At 37.2% G+C, this 25,465-nt stretch overlaps 1 protein-coding gene across 2 annotated transcripts in view; it reads right to left on the bottom strand.

Moving 5' to 3' along the window:
• Positions 1-25,465, bottom strand: part of pacrg (PARK2 co-regulated) — a 163,408-nt gene that overhangs the window by 136,092 nt on the left and 1,851 nt on the right. For both annotated transcript variants that reach the window (XM_079633000.1, XM_079633001.1), the window contains one exon: positions 25,380-25,459. The gene's annotated coding sequence lies outside the window, so the exon portion shown is untranslated. The remainder of the gene's footprint in view (positions 1-25,379; positions 25,460-25,465) is intronic.

Below are 25,465 nucleotides of genomic sequence, written 5' to 3'. Positions count from 1 at the left end.
TACAGTAGTGGCCAAAATTATGTTCGGCCTAGGAACATTTACAACATCACCCTTTTATAAAAAATGTGTTAAAGACATTGTAAGCATATTGCGTAGTTGTGCTTGAAGGGAATTGTGTGATTTGTGATATGATAATGCATTGAAACACGGCAACTTGTGAGGACAAGCTTTCATAAAGAAATGAACACATGCAAAAACAAGAGAGTCAACAAAACATTGATAATTGGTTGTAGTTGGTGTATACTTTTTCCTGCAAAAAAAATGTCTGCACTTTTTTTTCATTAATAAAATTAAACCTGTAGTCTGCCTTTTTTGCCAAATAATTTTGTCTGAAAAATACCAAGTTTAGTGTTTTGTTCTTCCATCATAGTCAAGAGCATGACGAAGAAGATAAAGAATCAAAATAGACTTTAATATATAATCCACAAGCAAACTCAGATGAAGGCAAAATAACACAACCACAATACATAGACAACACCGGACCAATCACAAATTAAACACAGGGACTTAAATACAAGGAACAAACAAAGAGAACGAATTAGGAAAGCGCTGAATAGAATGACTAATTAAATGAGTAACCAAGATAACTAACTACAATGACAGAAAACTAACTGAACGTGTGTGTGCGTGCGTGTGTGTGTGTAATTATGTATGTATGTATATATATATATATATATATATATATATATGTATGTATAAATAAACAAAATGTTTATCGCTGTAAAGCTCAACGCATCTGTTTAATGCATCCCTCCTGATCTCTCACGGGCCTTGCTATGTCTGTCTCGGACCTGCTGTTCTCCTCATCTCCCTTTCTCTTAGCAGCATCCACAAGCCAGCTGTTAATAATTAAATTTATACGCAATGGTGAATAGCCAGATAAAGAGAGCAAAGAGTTCTGTGTGCTCTAACTACAATGCAGAAAGTAGACAAGCATATGTACAATACCACTAATTAAGAGGGTTGTTATAGGAAGGAAAGGGCAAGCTTTAGGTGATCCTGCTGTGATGTAAAGCCTGATAGGTTGTACTCTTACTTCTTCTCATTTTTGCTGCATCCTTACTTTATTATACAATATTCATATGTGTGCGTGTGTCTCTCAGTGCTTTTGTAAAATTATCCAAAACCCCTGGAGAGGATCTGGGCAGATTGAACAAGCTTGTTTTATGGTGTACTTTTATTATTTAGTTGGCTCTTTGCCTCTTTTCGAGAGTATGAAAGATAGAGAGAGTAAATTTTCCATGTGTACTGTTGCTGTAAGGTCCCTTTCCAGTATGGGGGTAATGATTCCTCAGTGGGTAAACAAATAAGAAATATTCCATTTTTAAATGTAGAGCAAGAAAAAACTAATTTACTTGCTACACAGATAATTACAGTTGATTAAAAATAAGAATGTCATTAAAATTAAAATCATCCTGTCAACATATAGGGAGCAAAGATTCGACCAAGTGCTGAGCCCTGAAATCAGTGAAAGTGAGCGAGCAATTGTGGATGGATCAACTAATAAAAGACACACAGCACAATGACATCATGTGTGTCTGATAGTTATATTTACATTATTTTCTTTTTCCTCACAAAGTCATACATTTCTAAATGGATCAGTTTGTTAGTGAGCGTGCAACTGAATCACAGAATTGCTGTGAACTAATGCTTTATCTCTGAGGACAGAGATCAGAAAAAATAAACATTAACGGACTGCCATTGGTACCTTGGGAGTGGTCCTCCATATGGTTTGATCACACTATGGTGTATTCAAGCAGAAATATACCTAATAACAGCTTTAATTAAAACTCTGAATGACAGATTGAGACTTATATACAGTGCCCCTAAAACAGCATCTGAGCACTTTAAAATGAATATAATTGCATTAGTTATAAAATATTAAATCAAGTGCCATATGCACACAAATTGTGCCCTTTTTAAAACTTTTTTATAACTTTTCTGAAACATTTTTGCAATGACTTTTGCCCATCTGTTGTCAAGGTGTATTAAGCTGGTTCAAGTTTAAAGCTAGTTTCTATATCAGAATAATCACAGGTGTAGTTCATCACTATGGAAGCTTGTTTCTGCCGTTGTGACTTTTAATCTCACCATTCTGACTTTTTGATGTGACTTTGTGAGATATAAACTCGCAATTGCGAGTAATATATGAATATGGAATCCCAATTCTGAGGAAAGAATTGCGTGATGTAAACTCTCAATTATGAAAAAAAATTTCAGAATAGCGAGTTATATAGGCTAAAGTCCAATTCTGAGGGGAAAAAATACTTTATTTCTCACAATTCTGACTTTATAACTCGCAATTGTAAATGTAAGATTTAAAAAAGTCGCAATTAGCTTTTTTTATTATTATTCTGTGGCGGAAACAATCTTCTATACATCATAATGTTTCATTAACATTTGACAATCGAAAACTATTTTGACTTGATTTTAATAGGCTATCAATTATTTTATAATATGAAAACATGCATATGTTCATAAATGTGATGCAGATGTGAAGTCACGAAATGAGAATCTGGCACAGTCACGTTTCCTCTGCTTGTTACTCATCAGCCACAGATGTCAGCACAGCACTCCTTTTGTCCTTGTAGTTGATGAGCGTCAAGAGACTGCAGCTGGGATTGGTTGACATCCCGCCAGCCAAGTTGCTTAACTGTGATGCTGTCCATGGTGCTGCAGCACAGGAGACAAGAACCAAGGGCTTAGGGATTTTATTTCTCTTTTGCTAATCTGGTCATATCTGCAATGATTGCAGTTTTTATTGGATGAATACAATATCTAACATCCTTTTATCAATCCTCCTGTTCTACTTACTGTTTAAATAAAGCCCTTAACAAAAAATGTCTGAGTCTACTGTCCAATAATCCCTGTGGGTATTAGTAAAGTTGCATTGTTTTGTATTGTATCACAAGCATTTTACATATTTAAAAATATACCTCTCTTTATAGAAAAAAAAACAAAAAAAAAACAAACGTTCTTTCTAATTCACCTGTCAATCTCTATACAGATCAGAGTGCAAGACATCCTTTAAAGTATGAACACCGAATGGCTTCTGCTCATATCCTACACAACTATGACTGAATTCCCAACAGCTGTTATTTGCAAGAGACCAATGGCAAAATATTATGATAAATTCACTGTAAAAAAAAACACATAACATTTATCAAATATAATCAAATCTGGTGATTCAGTACTTTTACTGGTTTTCACCACGTACATTTTTTATTTATTTATGAAAAACAGTTTTGACAAAAAATACTGTAGATGTACAGTACCGGTCAAAAGTTTGGAAACATTGCTATTTTTTATGTTTTTGAAAGAAGTCTTTTCAATGCTCATCAAGGCTGCATTTATTTGATCAAAAATATAGAAAAAAACAGTAATATTGTGACATATTACAATTTAAATAAATGTTTTTCTAGTTTAATATACTTTATTTCTGTGATGCAAAGCTGAATTTTCATCAGCCATTACTCCAGTCTTCTGCGTCACATGATCCTTCAGAAATCATTATAATGTGCTGAATTCATACTTTGAGTTTTTTCCCCTCCTATCCAACATTGATACAAAGAATTCTGTCAGTTCCGCCCAATCCCCCGAAGCAAAACCAGGTAAGAAAGCTGTTGCCATAGTGCTTTATTTTTTACCGATGATAGGCAAAAGTTTTAATGACAAATTCCTCCAGAAATCATTCTAATATGCTCATTTGGTGCTCAAGAAACATTTGTTATTATTATCAATGTTGAGAATGACTGTGCTGCTTAATTTTGTTTGTGAAAACCGTGGTTCAACATCATTATTTTGAAATAGAAATCTTCTGTGACATTATGGAGACTTTACTGTCAATTTTGATCAATTAAATGCATCCTTGCTGAAGAAAGGTATTATTTTTTCTTACTCACTGCAAACTTTTAAATGGTGGTGCACATATAATTAATGTTTCACCTTATGGTAAGGTAACTACTTAATCCATTTTTGTGTGTGCTGTATCATGTTTACAATCTTTTTCAGTTAAAATTAAGAAATTTTTTACAGTGTATATTTATGTGTTTTTGCTATAAAGGTCTGTGAGGTGAGGAAAAACAGACTCCTCCCCTTTCACAGCAGCAAACAGAAGAGGAGATTTTGGGCCAGATTTCCTAAATAGGGCAAATTAGCGTGAAAGCGATGGGAGTGGTAATCTGTGCGTCATCTCCTGACGATAAGCTAATTAATGAACCCAGAAGCAGCCGGATCATTTCCATAATGACCAACACAATCTACTAAGAGCAGTGCAAATTAGCATCTGGTTTAAGACATGCTTTTTTGGGGGGCAATAAATAATGGCACAAATACCAGTAAATTGACTAGCGCAAACCTTAGTAAATCACCTTGAATGATTTCATTTCAATACCCTCCTCCCATAAATTTGGCATCTGAAAGGGAAACTCCTACAAATGCATATGCAATCAGAAATAAATAACCTCAAAAATAGCTGTGCCCACACCTGTTCAGCGCTAATTTTTCACTGCGCGTCTTTAGTAAATCCTGACAGTATTTTTTTACGCCAAAAGAGTTTTTTTTTTTTTTTTTTAATCTCGCCCTAAAAAATCTCATATAAAAGGCTAATGTGCAGGAATGTGATCTGTCTCCTTAAGACCGGTTGACTGATGGCAGTTTCAGACAGTTTGTATGTCAATACTCATTGTAAGTAACAAACTGAACTATCATACAGTACACACGCCACACCAGTGACACCTCAAAAGTAAAGCACTCCATAATTAACAAACAGTAGTGGCCAAAAGTGATGTCCGGCCAAGGAAAATTGACATCTTAATTTAAATATTAATAAAAATTGTTAAAGATTTTGTAAGCATATTGCGTAGTTTGGAGTCTTGCAGGGACATTAAACACAAATATCCCCCCAAGACATAACTTTTGGCCACTACTGTATATATTCACAGGAGAGGAATTGTATGACAGGGGGAACAATCAAACAAGCATTTGTGAAGTCAAAGACAGAACAAACATAACTGAATGAGAACCTGCCAATTACATCATTTGAGATCTAAATTTGTATGTATATTGCATTTTGATAGACATAGACTGAAGCGCTGACCAGCAGGAGTGGCCATGTAACTGGAGTAGCCCCCAGGTTACTGTTTGAACTGCTTATAAATTCATTGGACTTCACCCCATCTGATAGAACAAACAGAGCCAGACCTATAAGCTGAGCTTATGGGCCCATTAACTCCTCTCCAGGTCCATGTTTATCACAATACTGGTAGTGCAGGATAGTCCCTACGGACACAAAACAGCAGCATAAATACACTCTGGCAAACCTCTGCGATCATTTACAGCTCATTCTCATGCACTAAACAGCTTTCAAATGGGCGTGTAGGAATTAGTGCACTGGTGAATGGGACACCCCCACAGCCCCCCACGGAATAGAGCAGTCTCAACCCATCTCAAAATATGAGGCAATTACAATATGGTTAAAATGCCTATTTAGAGCAATTTTACTTCACATAGATGGCACATTAAAGCGACAAATATACAGGAATCCCAGTCACGGAAAATGTCTAACATGCCTGAAAGCTCATTATTGATTGCAGCACAGCTACTTTTTGAGAATTATCTTTAGGAAAAATCCTCTACTGCTGTGTCATTCACACCCAAAGTGTTTTAGTGTTGACCCGCACTGTTTTCAGGTGCTTTCCTAGATGAGCTTGTATTTGACAATTTACTTTTTGCCGTTTTCGGATTTAAAACGCATCCTGTGCACCTTCGTTTTGCTCAGGTGTACCGTTGCTCTCACATGATCATTTGGTCTAAATAAAAGAGTCGTATAGAAGTGTGCATAATGGGTGTTATGCTCAACAAGCTTCCGTATTCTGTAAAACAGGTTGTATCGCTCCCGGTTCATGTCTTTTGTATGTGCTTTGTCAAATATAAGGCTGTTTTACTATACCTTCATAGGAGCTACCAAAGATGAGCATAACTGACGTCCATCGCATATACAGATTGATATCTAAAAGTAACTCACTAACATTCAGATAATAAAGGGGTGGTTGATTATGAACTCACTTTTCTAACTTTAAAGCATAAAACAAAATCTGCAAAGTTACAACGGTCAAAGTTCAAAGCAAAGGGAGATATTTTCTTTTACAGAAATCGCTTTTTAAGGACTACAACAAACGACTGATAGTGTCACGAACACACACAAGGCGAGAAGATCCAATTGCAGTATTTATTATAAGGGTAATCCGTACTCACAATCAGTCCAGGCAAAGGTCAAAATCCATACAAAGGCAATCCGAGGAACAACAAACAAACAACAGGACAACAGGCTCAGAAGCATAACGGAAGTGTAGGGACAATATACAAGGACTCCGTGACAAACACTGAAACAGACAGGGTATATATACACAAGTGCAAACAAGGTGACGAGAAACAGCTGAAGGAAATGAACAATCAGTGACAGACAGGATTATGGGAAATGTAGTGAAAATGCCTAGACACCGTGAAAACTGAGACCTCTAGTGTTAAACCCAGGGAACCACCAGACACTGTGACAGATAGGGACTACACAAGCTTCCTCCCGGGTTGGTGACATCACAAACCCTAACATTTACATAAACCCTGCTCTCGGGAACATGCAACAAAGGGAGTGAGTCCATGAGAAGAGGAAGAGTTGTTAGTAGAGCACATTTGTGAGTCTGCTCAAGCTTTTGCAGCCGTCTTTTCACATTTATTACAATACAGTAACACAAATGCAATATCATGTCACTCTGTAGGCATCTTACAACAGTTCCCACACGAGTGATTTATAGATTATCATGACAGTTTTCGGTTTAATTTAGTTTCTGCGTGTCTGCAAGCTGCTAAGGACATTTGTGTTGTAGCTCCGCCCTCTTCTTGAAATGGAGCCGGGAGCAGAAGCTCATTTGCATTTAAAGGGATACACACAAAACGATGCGTTTTTGCTCACCCTCAAAAAGGGACAATTTTAACATGCTACTAAAAATGATCTGTGAGTAATTTTCTAGCTAAAATTTCACACACACACTCTGGGGACATCAGACACTTATTTTACATCTTGTAAAAGGGGTCATTATACCACCCCTTTAAAATCAAATAAAACAGCAACAATAAAAACCACTAGCTTGGTTTGCTGATAACCTTAAAAATCCATACTGTAGATATCGACGTATGTTCATACTGCCGTTAACACTTTCTCCAATCGGACAACTGGATGTGATGAGACCTGTTTTCCTGTTTGTTCATGCGACATAAAGCCTATAGTTAGCCTAGACATACTCAGGTTTTTAAAAACAATTTGTGTACTCTCTTTTGTGCATATACCGTCAGATAAATTCCTGCAGGAACTCATGATTCATGTTGTACGTCATATTAAAAAGAAATTGTGAGCATTTGACTTACTGTCTGTACACATCTCAGTTGTAATTTAATTTCTAAAGGAACATGCCCTCAATCTTACACAATCATATCAAGCATTCACACTCCCTTCTTGTGCATTTAAATGACACAAGACAGCTCAAAATCCTCATTTCCTGTCAGTTATCTACGCACACAGCTGCAGTGTCACAGGTGGATCTCTGCTGGTGGGTTGAAGTGCTAATGTGGGTGAGTTATTTGAACGTGTGTGTGTGTGTGTGTGTGTGTGTGTGTGTGTGTGTGTGTGTGTGTGTGTGTGTGTGTGTGTGTGTGTGTGTGTGTGTGTGTGTGTGTGTGTGTGTGTGTGTGTGTGTGTGTGTGTGTGTGTGTGTGTGTGTGTGTGTGTGTGTGTGTGTGTGTGTGTGTGTGTGTGTGCGCGCGCGCGCGCGTGTGTGTGTGTCCTCACTCCTCACGTCTATATTTTAATTTGGGAGAGAATAATAACAGATCAGATATGGGAGTTAATCACAGCTTTTCTTCTTTATATCACCCCTGAGATTTAGACATTGCTCTCTCTCCGTTTCTGTCTCACTTTGTCTCTATCTCCTTCTCCTTCACCTTTTCTATTGTCATCTCTCCCTTTTTTTCCCTGTGTAAATGCCTCATAAATCAGGTTCATATAAAGCAGCCATCATATTGAGGCAGCTGTTGTCCCCCAGAAACTCATTAAAGAAAGAAGAGAAGCACTCTTCACTAATGAAAGTGAAGTGATGTCTAGGTCCTAACACACATTATTCCACAAGGGCTTATTGGGACAGAGAAGGAAGGGGACGAATATGATAAAGAGGCATGGAAAGGAGGAGAAGAAAGGAGAGGAGACATATATATTGGAGTGTTATGATGATTAATAAGATTCTATGCGGGGTAGAGAAAAGTCAAGCTGAAAGTGAGACAAAGCCGTCAGATAACAGAGGGGAAATGAGCAGTGTGTCTGTACTCACATAGGCTATACTAACACAATAAAACAGATGGAATAAAAAATAAAGCAACTTGTGTTGTGTGTTGAGGGACATATTAGCATGAATGTTTTTGCTTTGTTTTGCTAGTCAGATGTTTAGGCTTTTGTAGTATAAGCTTTATGTGAAGCTGTTTTTAATTGCTCCTTTGGGAAAGATTGTAGGACTGCACATGTACATTGGCCGGCCTAGTCTGAAGAATAAGCTTTTTAATGCTATTTGAGCATAAGCAACAACATTAATGGGACAATTCATGTTGATGAAAACTAAATGTGAGTTCGTCAAGCAGGTTTTGAGGTTTCAGGATTTCCGTTCAACTTGGTCTTGGATGCCTGAAATATCTGCCTTTTGTTGCAAATACGAAGTGAACAGACTTTCCTTAAAACGGAATTTGACTACAGATGATGTTTTATGCTCAGTTAACATGCTAAGTGCAGATGTTTTATGTCTTTCATTTAGCTTGATAAAAAAAAAAAACTATTTTAACCACAAGCCAATTTCGTATGAATTGGTGTTTTGTACAGAAATGTACTTTTATGAAGAAAAAAAAACATAAGCATTAAGGTCACCTCTGACCAACTAATGTTTCAAAGCGCTCCAAAATTTCTGAAAATGTCCCCAGAGGACAATAAAAAGACAATGAATTAATAATATATTGATTCATACAAAATATATGCTAAAAGTTCAATACCTTCTATGTGTTTTGTGTGTCCATTTGTATCTGTGAGTGTGTATGTAAACGATTACGGTACGCTTCAAGCTATTTTTTTCTTGTGTAGCTGATGTAAGTCATGGTCAGTGCTTTGAAAACACAGTTATCAAGAGAGAAAGAGGTGTACTACTACTATTAATAGAAATGTTGTGTGTGTCAGTGAGACAGAGAGAAAAAGAAATATGCGGTCACAAATGTGTTAGACTCTTGAGTGATGCCCTGTCAGGCTTCTGTTTTGACACTTGTCAGCTCCACACCTCTGTGGATGTGCGTGTGTGTGTGTGTGTTTGTAAGTGTGCATGAGTGGGTCATTCTGACAGAGTCACTTGAGCCTCTATGGACCCTGTTGGAGATAAAGTGGCAGGCTGGTCAGCTGAGTAAGCTGAAACATTTAACCAAGCTGACAGGTTAATCAAACTCAGATGACCAGGTAGAAGGAACATCTCTTTCCCTTTCATTAACCTGGAACAATCACACTAAACGCTCTGGTTATAGAGTTTGAATTGGCAGTCTGTGAATGTGATGCCAAAAAAACAACAAAAAAAGAATTACAATGCAAGCACTGAATAGTTATTACAGTTAGCTAAAAATAAAAACTATATATATATATATATATATATATATCCAGCATATCGGTTACTGAATCAACATCTAACTCACGATTTTAGTTCTGACTCCGATTCTGAACGAATCAATCCATATACAGTGGAGTTGCTTTGCTGTTTTGGTTGTGCAGCGTGAGTGTTTTTAATGATTTGAATAAAGCATTGTTTACTGAGTGGAAAACCACAGTGCATGGGAAGATATAAGAGAGAAATAATGAAATAATGAGGATACAGGTGGAGGGAAGAAGTAAAAGGCAGGGAAGGCTGGGAAATGAGCGTGAGACTGATGTTCAGCACTCTAGAGGACTGAAATGTTTGAACACGCCGCTGGCATGCAAATATAGATAAAAACGGTTTCCCATATTTAATACCAACTTAATTATCCATGTGAGCTTTATTAGTTATGCAAGACAGTTTGGATAACGTAAGAAAAATAGCACTCATTAATTGAAACAACGTGATGCTTTGTCACTCACTCACTCACACACACACACACACAGACACACACACACACACACACACACACACACAAACTATAATGTATAACCGATCTAACATTTTAAAAGTTTGGGGTTTGGGGTCAGTAAAACATAACAAAGACGTAAAATTCTGTTTCACAAATGCTTTCTATTTATCGAAGAAACCAGAAATATATATATATATATTTATCATGTTTTAAACAAAACATTAAGCAGCTAAACACTTTTCAAGAATGATACATTTTTGTTGAGCACCAAATCAGAATGATTTCTGAAGGATCATGACACTGAAGTAATGATGCTGAAAATTCAGCTTTGCCAAAAGTTGCATTTTAAAATATATTAAAATAGAAAACAGTGACTCTAAATTGTAAAATTTCACAATATTACTGTTTTCACAAAATGAGGACTTGATCAGCCTACCAGTAACTCATTGACATTCATCTGCTGTCGAGATACTGTAAGAGCATTGTAACACATCCACCCCTCTACACTCCTGTCTGTTGACACATCAGTTTATGATCTCATTACACAGTCCATTAATTAGCAGTGAATTAGTAAGAGAGAGCAGCCAACAGTGAACACCTGTCCACACACACTCATGGGTCCTCTCCTCCTCTCTTTAGTGTGGCATGTTTGCTCAGCTCATGTTTTACCCGTAGTGCCATTCTTTTCATTTAACCGTATGCCTGATGCCATGCATATTGAGGGCCCTGTGCCATGCCCTATAGTACCTCTGTGGGATGCTGAGCAGCTTTTTGCTCAGGCACTCAAGAGGCCACCTAATCACACTGGAAGTACAGCACAGCCTATCATTTAACTACCATGTCATTCATCACCATGACGGTTAATTGACAGGTTCTGCTGTAACTGGAAGAGCTGTGTCAGCACAGATAAATGCAGGGCGGGCAGACAAATGAAAGCCGCTGTATCAGTTTAGATGTTTATCAATGCGAGGTCTATTTTACTGTGAATCGCTTTCGATATAAACTTGTAAATGTAAATATAATACTATAGAGCGTGAGAGGGCCATGAGTAAGACGCAATATGGAGATCCAATAGCCAAATATAGGATGCTGGCTGTCATTATATGTACGTCAAAGACCCCAAAATAAAAATGCTCTCGTCATTTATTCACCCTCATGTCTTTAACCTGTAGGACCCTATTTCTTCTGTGAAATACAAAAGGAGATATTTAAAGCAGAATTTCTAAGCTGCTTTTTCTATTCAATGAAAGTGAACGGTACCATGGCTGTCAAGCATGTTTAAGGCAAGATTTTCAGTGAATAACAAATTAAATTTCACACAATCTCACACAAAGACAGTGTATGACTTCAGAAGACATATATACTGCAAAAACCATATAGAAAGGCTTTTACAGTTCTTTTTGTATCCTGACAGCCTATGGTCCCCATCCACTTTCATTGTATTGAAGAGACAAGTGTAATGATTCTACAAAACAGCTCCCTCTGTGCTCCACATTGGCACTTTAAACTAATATACTTGAGTGTAAACTGAATGTGTAATATTTTTGGACACATAACTGCATGTTAATTGCAGTTAAATAATAATGTATTATCATTTAAATGTATATTAAATGCAATTGTTTTTTGACCCACTTAACTTAACTTAATAAGTACATATTTATATGTGTGTGACAAGGGAGAAACAAATCAAACCCGAATGTGACAACTTTACAAATCATGCAAAGACAACAATGACTCACCAACACTAACATAAAGGTAAAATATGTAAGAATTTTGTAATAAAATATCCAAAAATATTTCCTGCAGTTGTGAACTTACAATATCCCACAAGTTTACCAAAGATTTTTAATTTCAGAGAAATTCCAATTTTAAATAATTGGCCGTCCCGAAATCCCTGTTCACTTGTCGCCTGTCAATGACGTAATATCCGCGTTATCCCAGATTTCAGCTCGTAGTACTGCCCTAGTAACCATGGCGTCAGACGTGGACAACTGCGTAGTGCGTAACGTCTAGCTGCACGCTGTTGTTGTTTTGTTCAAACATTATGGACCATGGCAAGCAGACTTTGGGAAAAGGGAGAACTAAAACGAGGATCAATATCAACGTTGCGTGACAAAGTTCGACTTGAAAGAGCTCTTGCATGTACTTTATTAGACAGGTGAGCAAATGTACACAACTAATCAATGTTATATAGTTCGACATGATGAAATGTTAGAATATGATCTGAATGTTATTCTAATGTTGATCTAGCTTACTGCTAGTCTCATATAGCCAACAAACTAACACATAGAATAACATAATGGGCCCTATTTTAACGATCTGAAACGCAAGTGTCAAAGCGCAAAGCGCAAGTAACTTTGTGGGCGGGTCTTGGGCGTTGTTGCTATTTTCCCGGCTGGATAAATGACTCTTGCGCCCGGCGCAAATCTAAAAGGGGTTGGTCTGTAGTAGCTTCATTATTCATAGGTGTGGTTTGGGCGTAACGTGAAATAAACCAATCCAACGCAGATTGCTATTATAACGGCGGATTTGCTAGGCGCACGCCAGGAGGGATTCACAGCCGAGGAGACCGACGTTCTCGTCAGGGCCGTAAAACACAGAGAAGTGACATTGGGGGTGATGGGAGAAACCCACCCAAATTAGCTTCGGTTAAACAGGCGTATAATTTGGGTAAATGTGTAGCTTAATCTAGTTTTTTTTTTTTTTTTTTTTTTTTTTTTTATCTAGATAGATTTTTTTCACATCTTCACGGACACAACAATAATTTCCCTCGTGTGTTAATATTTTTCCTTGTAATAATGTATGATTTGCAAAAATGAAAACTGCTGCATCTGTTTATATTAGAGAATCAAAGTGTATGCGCGTTAACATTATGGCCAAGCACGCGCCCTTAAAATACCATATGACTAACGTGCAACGCGCCACTGTCTTTAGACTGGGTTTTTCCTGGTCAGTGGCGGAATTGCTTTCTAAAACTGGAAAATAGCACCAGGGAACTTTTGCGCTGGAACACGCCTCCTCTTTTCACCGAACCGCTACCGCGAGCACAAGTTCATTCCCTAATTTACCGACGTACGTCTGTGGAGGGAAAAGTCCGCTGTGCGCGGGTGCAAAATAGGAATGGTACATGCGTCGGTCTACAAAGTCAATTGCGCTGGGTGCAAGATAGGGCCCTATAACTTTCAACACACTCAAATGCAGTTTAGTGTGATAGTGTAGAGTCAGAGTCACCGCCCCCGCTAGCGCAAGTTCATTCCCTAATTTTAAATCACCTCGAGTGTGTTAGCCTATAGCCTTTACTATTCGGAAACCTTGTGAACGCGCGAACCCAAACGCTGTGACCTCGCGCCACATGTTTTTATTGGCGAGTTATGAAAAATTGAGTGTGAGGGATTTGTTCACTTCACACAAAAAGATCTTGGAATGAGATGGCTAACTGTAGTAGCGTATAGTCCACTGTCTATATTAGCCTAATTTAGAGATCACTTTTTTTTTTTTTTACCGACTACCGACAACTTTGATCGGTTAACGTTGATACGGTCAACCATCGGTCAAACGGTCATCGGTTAACATCCCTAAGATAGGGCCCAATAACTTTCAACACACTCAAATGCAGTTTAGTGTGATAGTGAGAGTTATGGAAGTAAAATAATGCCAAATGTTTTTGAAATAAAAAGACTGTTGAATTGCACTACTTGAAAAAAATATGCATTGCATTAACCATGCTTGCATTTTAATTAGGGATGTCCAGATCCGATCACATGATCGGAAATCGGGCCCGATCAGGTGGTTTCAGACTCGATCGGAATCGGACGTTACCTCCCGATCAGGACTCGGATGTATAGGGCTGAACGATATTCGATTTTAACATCGACATCGCGATGTGCGAGTGAGCGCAGTAGCACAGTAGCACCAGCGGGAGATATTACGCGCTTCATGAGGCACGCGCGCGGTCTCTTGCTCTCTCTCCCTCTCTGCCGTGCACGCGCTGCGCGGTTTGGAGAACAGTCTCTGTCTCGCGGGCGCGCTCGCTCTAGATTCCGGAGATTTTAACTAATTTGCGGGCATCAGTGAGCCGCTATCAATATGCGGGAGACTCCCGGAACTTCCGGGAGACTTGGGATGTCTGTATTTATAATAATATCGGCATTAGAATTATTGATTTTTCATTAGGCTATTTTTTTGGTGCTCCCTCAGCTCTTGATGCGCGTGGAGCGGCGACGCTGACAGGCGGTAAAGCTGCTGTTTAAATGTGTTCGGCTTTTCTGTTTACAGAAACATGTTCTCTAATCTGTTTAGAAGATTTAATACAAAATATATTAAAGTTTTATATCATTTTGTTTATTTCATATGATTATGATGACCAACACTGTTTTACTTTGGCACTTTGGCAAAAAAAAGTTGACTTAAAGGATTGTGAACCAAAATGCTTAAGTTGTTTTATAAAAAATATATTTATTTTAAGTTATATTGTTGTAAACCAATCAGGGGGTTGGTGTAAAGCTGCTGTTTTATTTAAAAATGTGTTCTGCTTTTGTGTTTACAGAAATGTTCTAATTTTGGAATAAAAAAATTAAGTGACCTTTTTGTCACTTGTAATGAAGCTTGCTTATTAGTGAAATTAGTAATATCATGGAATGGTAATTATTGTCTTTAGCCTGGAGTTATGGCTCTCAATATCGCAATATATATCGTTGGGGAAAAAATATCGCAATGTAATTTTTTTCCAATATCGTGCAGCCCTAAAATGTATATATTCTCATTATTTTTTAACACATCTATAGTTATGCGATGGCACAGAGTTAGACCCTTTTGACTCCACACAGAAACAGCAACGCGTGCGGCATGACATCACTTAAAGTGAAGAATTTGTTATTTATTACTTGATTGTTTAAGCTACCTCACAGAAGTGCTCTGTTTGTTAACAGAGTTGTTGAATGTTAAAATAAGGTGAATTAAATAAAAAATAAGGAACATCCTGGATCTGTTTTTTCGCTCTTCTTTATTCTTTTTTTATGTACGTATTATAGAAGTATCGGATCGGGACTCGGTATCGGTAGATACTCAAAATCAAATGACTCGGACTCGGACTCGAGGGCAAAAAAACCTGATCGGGACATCCCTAATTTTAATGCATTGTATTTTTAGGGCTTGCATTTTTATGGGCTGAAATTCAACATGGTTGTATATTTAAGCTGTGAGTATTTCAAATCAAAACACATTTTCATTAATAAAAATTCAACAATCCATATTCACCTTTCATATTTCACTTCCAAAATATTCAAACTGTTTAAAAATACACATACATTTCTATAAATCAGTTTTTATGAATGAATGAATGGCTTGCTCTAACTGTTGCTCTGGTCTTCGTCAACAACACGCGCTTGCACCCCCTGCTGGTGAGGTTGATTAACAGCAGATGGAGATTATGCTCGGTAATCTACTGCTTTTCCTGCAGTTCCTGGATGTCAATGTTGAATTTACTGTCGAATTTGAACCACTGAATTTGTGAAAGCGAATTTGTAAAGTGAAATAAAATGGACCGAAAATTGCCCGTTGAATATTATAGGTTGTATTTTTAAACAGTTTGAATATTTTGGAAGTGAAATATGAAAGGTGAATATGGATTATTGAAATTTTGTTAATGAAAATGTGTTTGAAATGTTTTGAATTGAAATATTCACAGCTTAAATATACAACCATGTTGAATTTCAGCCCATAAAAATGCAAGCCCTAAAAATACAATGCATTAAAATACAAGCATGGTTAATGCAATGCATGTTTTTTTCAAGTAGTGCAATTCAACAGGCTTTTTATTTCAAAAACATTTGGCATTATTTTACTTCCATAGAGACTCAGACCAGGTGAAACAGCGCTGCGTTACCTCACGTTTAATTCGTCAAATAAACTGAACTGTCCGCTAGAATTAAATGTCCTTATTCCTTTATACCCGCGGGACTCGCGTGTGGCGCTGATATGTCTCTTATTAGCAATCGCGGCCTGCTTCATACCACAGTCATGATAAAAACATCAATGTATTCTCTCATCCATAAACATTCCAACAATCCATCGGCTTGACGACAAGTTCCATAATTCCGCAGGAAATTTTGCGTCATCAACGTACGCCTTTATTATTGTAAGAGGTTAGTGACCCCTAGCGGTGAAAAAAAAAATACATATTGTATTTTTAACAGAGGAGCTAACAAGATACAATCAAGGGGAACCAATGAACAGTTAACTACAACGGCAGGCACTACAGACACAGGAAACTAAGGCATGAAACACAATAAAAGTCCTTAACACAAAACACAGTCGATATTAACTTTAAATGTACACACTACAGTTAAAATTCTAATCAAGATCTAAGTGTATGTGAGTATGTTCATATCACATCAAAAAAAGCATCTTTGAAGAACAACCAAAGATTACTAAAACATTTAAAATGTAGCCTACATTAAGTAATTTTTTTACTTTTTATATTATTACATTGCTCACTTTTTAAAACTCTACTTAAAGGAGAACTAAATAGTTTTATCTCTAAAAACAGTTTAGCCTATAACGCTAGTATAACGCTAGTATATGGGGCATGGAGTAATGACAAATAAAAATCGCTTGTTAATACCACTAACAAGGCTCAAAATAGCCCCACACTAACACGGTAGCATAATGAGGGTCCCTACATGCAAACCGAAGCATTGAGAACTGTGTAAGTGTCCAGACAGTTTAATAAGAAGATATTTTATACATACAGTCAACTTCACGTATATAAGCAGAATCCATCTTTGAAAAACAGACTCTATCAATCGATCTACGAACCACCGATCCAAATGCGCTGGACCATATGAGATTCTACACAGTTCAGCGCATTTGGATCGGCGGTTCGTAGATCGATTGATAGAGTCTATATAAAATATAAAATAGATATAAAATATCTTCTTATTAAACTGTCTGGACACTTACACAGTTCTCAATGCTTCGGTTTGCATGTTGGGACCCTCATTATGCTACCGTGTTAGTGTGGGGCTATTTTGAGCCTTGTTAGTGGTATTAACAAGCGATTTTTATTTGTCATTACTCCATGCCCCATATACTAGCGTTATACTAGCGTTATAGGCTAAACTGTTTTTAGAGATAAAACTATTTACATTCGATAATCATGAAAACAAATCTCAGATAACGGTTGACTAGGTAACAATGTGTAATTAGACCAAAGGTTCATTTTGCACCGGAGTTCTCCTTCAAGTGTGTTAAGAAACAGTCATGGAAGTGTACTCTCTTTAATTGGCCTTTTATTTAATTTATATTATATTATCTGTAAGTAGTGTTTTTAATGTACTTTTTAAGATTTTAAGTATATTACAGGTGCGCATATACAATCAAGCACACTTATTTTTCACAAGGGTCCTAAAACTGTTTTGTTTTTCCTCCCAAAAGGGTCGCCTCTAACATCATTCAAAATATATATAACAACTGTGTTACTATAAACCAGGACCTGAACTTGGCAGTGTGGTCAGGTTTTAAATTATTGCTTTCCAAAGGTCACTGAATCCAAGATGTGACTCGGATAGATTAGTCCCGATGTCAGATCAATAAGTGGTCAATAGCCGTACCTGCTGGAACAAACCTGGTGGGCTTGTCTGAGGATGAGACAGGCAGAGGTGACACAGAGACATCAGACACAGTGCAGGGCCAAGACCCTTCATTAGCAGCCAAAGGCCACAAGGTCAAGTCCTGCCTGAGGGAGTTCTGTGACACAAGCCTCAAGAAACGAGGGGAGGATTTGGTGAATCTTTCTGTCTGTTTGAAGCACAAAGGTCTGAATAAGAACAGGCGCCGAGGGAAAAGACAGAAAGAAAAAGAGACGGGTCAGAGCGGGTTCACGGAAGAGGGAGAGAACAGTGTACTCTGATTGTCTGGGTGAATTAGAAACAGTAGATATCTGCCTGCTTCTCTCACAGTGTCAGACACACTGAGAATACCAATAACATCATTTCAAAACACTTACAAACAATTATGGCCCATGACAACAGCTAACAGACCTGATCACATTCACACGGCTCTCCTTGGACACTTAAACTGAAAATCATGTCGTGAAACATTCCTGAAAATTTTGTATGTGTGGGTTGCATCTTTCTTTTTCCACACCGTTAATAGCTTGTCCAAATACTATTACATATGAGGCACAAATCATTTGCATATAATAACCAATTTCCCTTCAGCCAGACTGTGTACACTTTTCATTTCTTCCCTGTTAATAAGTTGAGCGTGCCGTGTGCTGAAGACCTCTTCCTCTCTAGCTAAAACTCTTCTCTTTGTGCTCTCAGTAGTTAATTTCATTTAAGTGCTTTAATTAAATGCTGTTTTGACGAGGCTGGCATGGAGAGACATGCACCGAAAACGGATCAAAGCGTATTAAGGAATCTCCCCGCTTCTCGGGAGGTTAATATTTCATTTTCAGCCTAATTTGCACCAAATCAAAAAGACATCGGAAAGCCGGGCGACAGCACGCGGCGGCTGTGAGCTTGGACCAGGCATGTCTCATTCCCTCTTATGTAGCAGAGGAAATTATATTTACCATCTATTTGGGAAAATGACCATTGTCTGGCCATGGCTCTACGTGAATGGTGCACATTTGTTAGTAAGTAAGTAAAGTTTATTTATAGAGCGCTTTTCACAGTTAAAATCACAAAGTGCTTTACAAAGAAAAAAAAATTAATTGGAGACAGTTACTATCAAGCCACGATTTAACAGAAGAAATACATTCCAATAAATCCGTTAGTTTGTGGAACTCAGAGGAGTTGAAGGAGTAATACAACTGTATGTCATCAGCATAAAAATGGTATGACACATTGTTAAAATGGCTCAAAATCTTTCCAAGAGGGGTAATGTACAGTAAAAACAAAAGTGGACCTAGGACAGAGCCCTGGGGAACACCATTCAAGAATGGAGTGGTTTCAGACAGTACCATTTACATATACAGAAAAAGTTCTGTCACTCAAGTAAGAGGAAAACCACTTTAAAACAGACCCAACGATACCAAACTCTTTTTCCAAACTCTTTTTCCAATTTGCTAGGTGTGTATTTAGATGTGTGTGTGTATTTATATATATATATATATATATATATATATATATATATATATATATATATATATAATATATATATATATATATATATGATATATATATATATTCAAATACATATAATAAATATAATTGAAATAACATAATGCTGTTAAGTTAATAAATATGCAAGCATTGCGAATTTGGATTTGATTTTGCCCGGAGGTGTTTTGAAAATCTGAGTGTCTGTATCTTCTCTCACTCCTGGATTGTTTCTCTCACCAATGGAAAAACTTGGGAGTGGACCTGGAGCAGATTTACAGTAGGCCTATAGAATTGCTGTCGCTCCATTCCACACACATACTTTGTTCCAGTCTGCATTACTTGGCAACACACAACATTTGATTATTTGGCTTCTTTTGGAACTATTTTTGTTGGCAAAGGAGAAGATACACTTACTTAGCCCAGATTTTATTTGAAACATAAGTTACTTGTTATTAACTTCTGTGTTATAAAGCGATCCTGACAATACATCCAACATCCCTCCACCTCCCCAACTCCATCTCATTTACATTTGCACATTTTGTATTTTGGCAAACGCTTTACAGCGACTTGCATTGATTTCAGGGTATATAGCTCATGCATTTACTGGAAATCAAACCCATGATCTTGGCATTGCTCCATGCTCTACTGTTTGAGCTACAGGAAATGCCATCTCCTTTTCTATTAATTTCTATTACAAATAAATATTTTAGTCTTCATGAATTCTGTAGTCCGTGAGAGTATTTAGCCCTAGACATTCACCTCACACACAAGTATTAAATAAAAATGTGAACTCATGAATAAGAAAAAAACAGCCCTCAAAAGAATTCTCAAGACCAAGAGACCAAGACCAGCCATTGAATTTAGGCTTTTAAGGCAAGTCATTTTATACTGATTTGCTATTTCTATTCATGCAACTTACTTGAATGGTGAATTACCAAAATCTCTAAAATTTAAGACATTTGTAACATTTTAAATCATAACATCTGACAACAATGACATCATGAGTTGTGCTTCACAATTTTTAAACTGTAAACTGATATTGCTATACAGTATTTAACAGCTTTTAGCATTATGATTTCTACACACACATACACGCTTTATCCTCCTCTTAAAATGTCTCTAATCTGGTCATAATGTAAAATCATCCAAAACATCTGGTTTGTAGCACCCCCTAGAGGAGTGTGTGTGTTTGCGTGTGTATTTGAAAGAGGCAGATGATAGCATTCAGATTAAAACTCTTACTTTACGTTGGGTAATCTGGATTAAATCCCGTAGGGACAGCATTAAACAACACTGGCTGAGAATCTGTAGCCTATGTGTGTGTGGAAATGAGTATTAGTTTTGATTGGATTGAGGCTGGGGATTTGTGTATTTAAACTGAGATTACCAATGCGATCCAGTCTTTGAGAGCTCTCTACACACACTGACAGTGACACGGGGAAGAGAGGTCGCTGTATCTGACCCTGTTCGCTATAACCTTCTTTCTGAAGCGCGCTTGCTAGGATAATCTGCACTGTGTCTCATATGTGCTCTGAAACGTGGCAGTTACAGAAGAGTGACATTTCAACAACCTGACAGCAGGGATGTGAATATGTGTGTGCGTTCATATGTGTGAATTTAAGTGTGTGAGAATGTCTGTCTGGTTTAAATGCCTGACTGATAGTGTTTTAACAGTGCCCTCTGCTGTCGGACATACCAACATACAACTCTCATTCACTCACTCCATTAACAGAATTTAATAGAAAAAATACAGGTGCTTCTCGGTGATTAGATTAAGCAACTAAAGAAATGTTGTGGTGTAGACCAGTAACTTCAGCACTCTGGTGAATTCAGTATGCAGGATCAGCCAAGTGTGGTGGTTATACTCATTGATTATATGTCAGCCTGATCTCCTCTGAAGGCCCATTACAGTAGACAAAGCCAGATGAATGCACACACACAACCAAAAACACACACGTACCAGTTACATTGTTTGTTTTATTCATATTGTTTTGTGTGTGTGTGTGTGTGTGTGTGTGTGCGTGCGGCGTGTGTGTGTGTGTGTGTGTGTGTGTGTGTGTGTGTGTGTGTGTGTGTGTGTGTGTGTGTGTGTGTGTGTGTGTGTGTGTGTGTGTGTGTGTGTGTGTGTGTGTGTGTGTGTGTGAATGCTTTACCATTTGATGTTATTTAGCATCTTATGGTGTCGTGTCATCACATGTTAAGGTTTTGGCACTTTCTCATGGATACATTTATATAGCATTGAGGAGTAGCTAAATAAATTAGCAAAACCGCTAACTTTGGGCATGAATTCCAAAGTATACTTCAGTTTTTAAGCATATTTATCATCAGCAGTAAGTGCGTACTGAAGTATACTTTGGCCTTTAGCTACAATGAGTAGTGTTTTCAAAATAGTGTAGCTTTACAACAAGCTAGTGTGCTAAAATGCTACAATGACCTGGACAGAATTAAGTGAATATTTAGCAAATGTGTAGTTGTTTCTTATTGTAGTTCTATAAATGAGTTGTTTGTTTTGTTGTTTTGTTTTATTTTTAATAGCTTTTTTAAGTAGTTTTAACTACTTATTGTTAATAGCTTGTTTTATTATTATAGCTAATTACTTACAGACTGTATATCTGCTGCTTCACACACACAATGGGGGTATCTGCTGTTTGGGTAAAAATAAAATTAATCTGACTGTAAAAAAAAAGAGAAAAATATAAGCTTGATGACAAAATTCTACATGACAGTTAGCCTGGATAATTAAAAGAGTAGAGAGGATGTATTTTCTTGCCTCTTGTTTGAATCCTTTTTGCTTAATATTTCAAAATAGATTGTAGCTTGACATCAACAACTAAATTAAACTGCATGCGATGCAAAAATGTTGGGTTAGCAATTAAACTGCAAAATGCTGGGTTTGTGTGTGTTATTGAAGTCTAAACATAAACTCTTTATTTCACCAAAATAATTTTTTTACAAAATATTTAGAAATTATTTTAAGTTTTAATTTTGTATGCAACAAAACAAACTGGAAATCAAATTAGCATGAAAAAGGAGAAGATATTCAAGTGCTTCCTGTCACCCACCATAAATTAAGTGAAATTAAATCTATTTTCTAATTGCATGTTACAATTTGTCAATGCATGATTCATTTTGTACATATTTTTTACCTCATAATTTCTAATCAAAATGTCATAACTTGGTTTTCCACTGAAACTACAAACTTCTCTCTGGTGACGTATGCTATGCAGGACTTCTCCAATCATTTAGTCGGCTAAAACCTCCATCCAATCAACAACCGATGGGTCAAACCAAGTGACTTTAAGATTCACTTTTCCATCTGAACTGATGCTGCGTATAAACTTGTGTTCTGACAGAGAATGACATCCGTCCTGACTGACTATTTTTTTTTCCACTCAAGAAACATTGCTGTGATGCTTTTGTTCGGATTGTCACATGCTCCATTGATCTTCATTCACTTCAGCGCTATTCGAGTACAATGCAAAGTCTTTGCTAATGTAAATATAACTCAGTCTTTAAGACATGTGGGCAGAGCTTCACACACATGTGACCAGTAATTAACCATGTGGGTCGTCAGGCAACTCGGGCAATCTGTGGGCACAGCAGGGATGGGTCCTTTTCTGACTAACAGCTGGAGGCAGCTGTGTGTGTGTGTGTGTGTGTGTGTGTGTGTGTGTGTGTGTGTGTGTGTGTGTGTGTGTGTGTGTGTGTGTGTGTGTGTGTGTGTGTGTGTGTGTGTGTGTGTGTGTGTGTGTGTGTGTGTGTGTGTGTGTGTGTGTGTGTGTGTGTGTGTGTGTGTTTGGAAAGAGGTATAATTTTTGTATTACAAGCTGTAATCAGGAGTCGTGCTGACTGCCCTAGTTTTTGCTATTTATCTGATTCACTTACTGATTGAAAGAGCCTCATGGTTTTGGTCTCAGCCAAGATTACTCTCTTCACTGCCTTTTCTTCATTTATTTACTTCTTTTTTTTCACTCCAACTTTGTTGTGGGGGCATAAGCCAACAATTCTGATTGGTCAATATTGCATTCACTGCTGTAGAGTGGAAAACTCTGGTTCCATAAGTAAAATCCTATTCATTCTCTCCATTGGGGTATTGATTTTGAATGATAACTTCTAAGACAGACCTTCAAAACATCTAAGCATAAACTTTTAAAGACAGACCTACTGTGGGCTGCGAGGTTGTTAATCAATGGTTTATGCTTTTGTCGAAGCCGTTACTCTTGTTTACTTCAGCTTTTTTTTTTTAAATAATGAGTTCAGCAGTGTAATTCCTGGTGAAAAACTACATTACCACCATGAAATACTACAAATGACGTAGAGTCAGCTTCATGGGATTATATACATTATATTACAAAGATTGTAATGTTGTGATTCACCTCATAGCTGATTTGTTTTGTTCATGGCTTATAACTCTTAAATGGTTATGAAATCCCTATGGGAAAAAAACTTCCAGGCCCAAGGCCACTGTTGTCTTTATAATCAGGGGTGCACATAACTGACGTGGTAAAAATAAATGATGCGCACCAGAAAACGTGGAGGGAATTGCTTTCGAGTACCAGCATTTTTGAAGACAGGGACACGTTTACTTACTGGAGTAGGATTTTTCTCCAACTCTGGTAAGATAGCAATCATGTTGAAAAGTGTGTTCATGAATTATTAGGGGTGCAATGGATCGCAGTTGATCCGTTATCCGTACGAACCATGCCCCACGATTCGGCATGCATGTGATTTAGAATAACTGCTAAGTTTAACCATCATAGAGTGAGTTTATCATTTTGGCACATTTTTTCAATTTATAAACGATTTTACACACAGAAGAAGAGGCGAAAATCGGGACTCGTGTGCTCTTCTGTGCACAGCCTCACACACCCGAAGCGCACGCACAGAGAGAGAGAGAATTTGATTTTTTTTTTTTATTGTTCACTTTTATTTATCTATATATATTTGTATATGTCTATTGCTTTGGCAATATTGTGCTATTTTACACATTCATGTCAATAAAAGTCATCAAGTATTCTCTCGGTTATGTCATAACTGAACAGTTGAGAAAGAAGCCGGATGTGTGTCAGTATATTCGGTCAGTGCATTCGGTCTTAAAGTGACAGCAGCCTAATATTCCTGCTGTTGTCATTAATGTTAATAAAATAAAATGAAAACATCATCATCATCATCATCATCTACCATGTTCGAGAGAAAAGAAGATAGTGAGGAGAGCAGTCAGGAGTAAAGTGATGACGACAGCTTGTAGGATAAGTCTGCCGTGTAAAGTCTGAGTAACAAGCAGCATCCCCAGGTGCTCCCTTGAGAACCAGACCAAAAAAGTTATGTGCACCTGTTTATAATCATGTAGGTAGCGCCTACAGCTGTATGCTAATTAATGCCGTTTTTATTTGTTTACAGAATTTTGATAATTGATTATTAATCTGTGTACACTCGACATATTGAGAAAGCAAGAGAAATTAAGAATAAATAAATGTATGCGTTTGTGTGTTGTAGAGTCAAACGTGCATGTGCGTGCAATGCATATAGGTCGGGTGAAAAAAAATATGATTAAATAGTTTAGTTTTGTTTGAATGGCGCTGTTTCCACACATGAAAAAATTACATTACAGAGATTTAGTGTTTAAAACCAGGCTCGAAATGAGTAAACGTTGTAAACACTTGATTGAAGCATTGGCAAAAAGGCCTTAAACTATTGAGTAGGGAATCGGGATGGAGAAATGAAGCCTCTTAAATCTTTGAAGCTTTTCTCTGATTGTTTCATGAAACAGTTATAACAAATATTGTATTATATATATATATATATGTATATATATGTAGTTGTATAATAATAAAGTTGTTTGAGGCAAGACAACTGTGCTCTAATTATTTTATGTTTTGCATACTGTTTATATGGCAGAATATATGATAATGTATTATAGGCTTACATATAAAAAAAAAAATTATATACGTTATAAATTTCCCTGGGCGTATAAGTGAATGGCTGTCCACTACTCCGAATGTGTGTCCACGGTTTTGCAGTGAGTGTGTGTGTGTGTGTGTGTGTGTGTGTGTGTCACTATTCCTAATCATAGACTGTAAAATAATAATAACTCACTTCCTTGTTGGTTTCAAGAGAGACAGGGAGGTTGCCGCTTGCTCCTAATGCACTAACTTGGTTTCTAACCACGTGTTTCTCTGAAA

The sequence above is a fragment of the Phoxinus phoxinus genome (assembly GCF_949152265.1).
Source record: "Phoxinus phoxinus genome assembly, chromosome: 13".
NCBI classification, from domain to species: Eukaryota; Metazoa; Chordata; class Actinopteri; order Cypriniformes; family Leuciscidae; genus Phoxinus; species Phoxinus phoxinus.
This window is presented reverse-complemented; position numbering and strand designations above follow the sequence as displayed.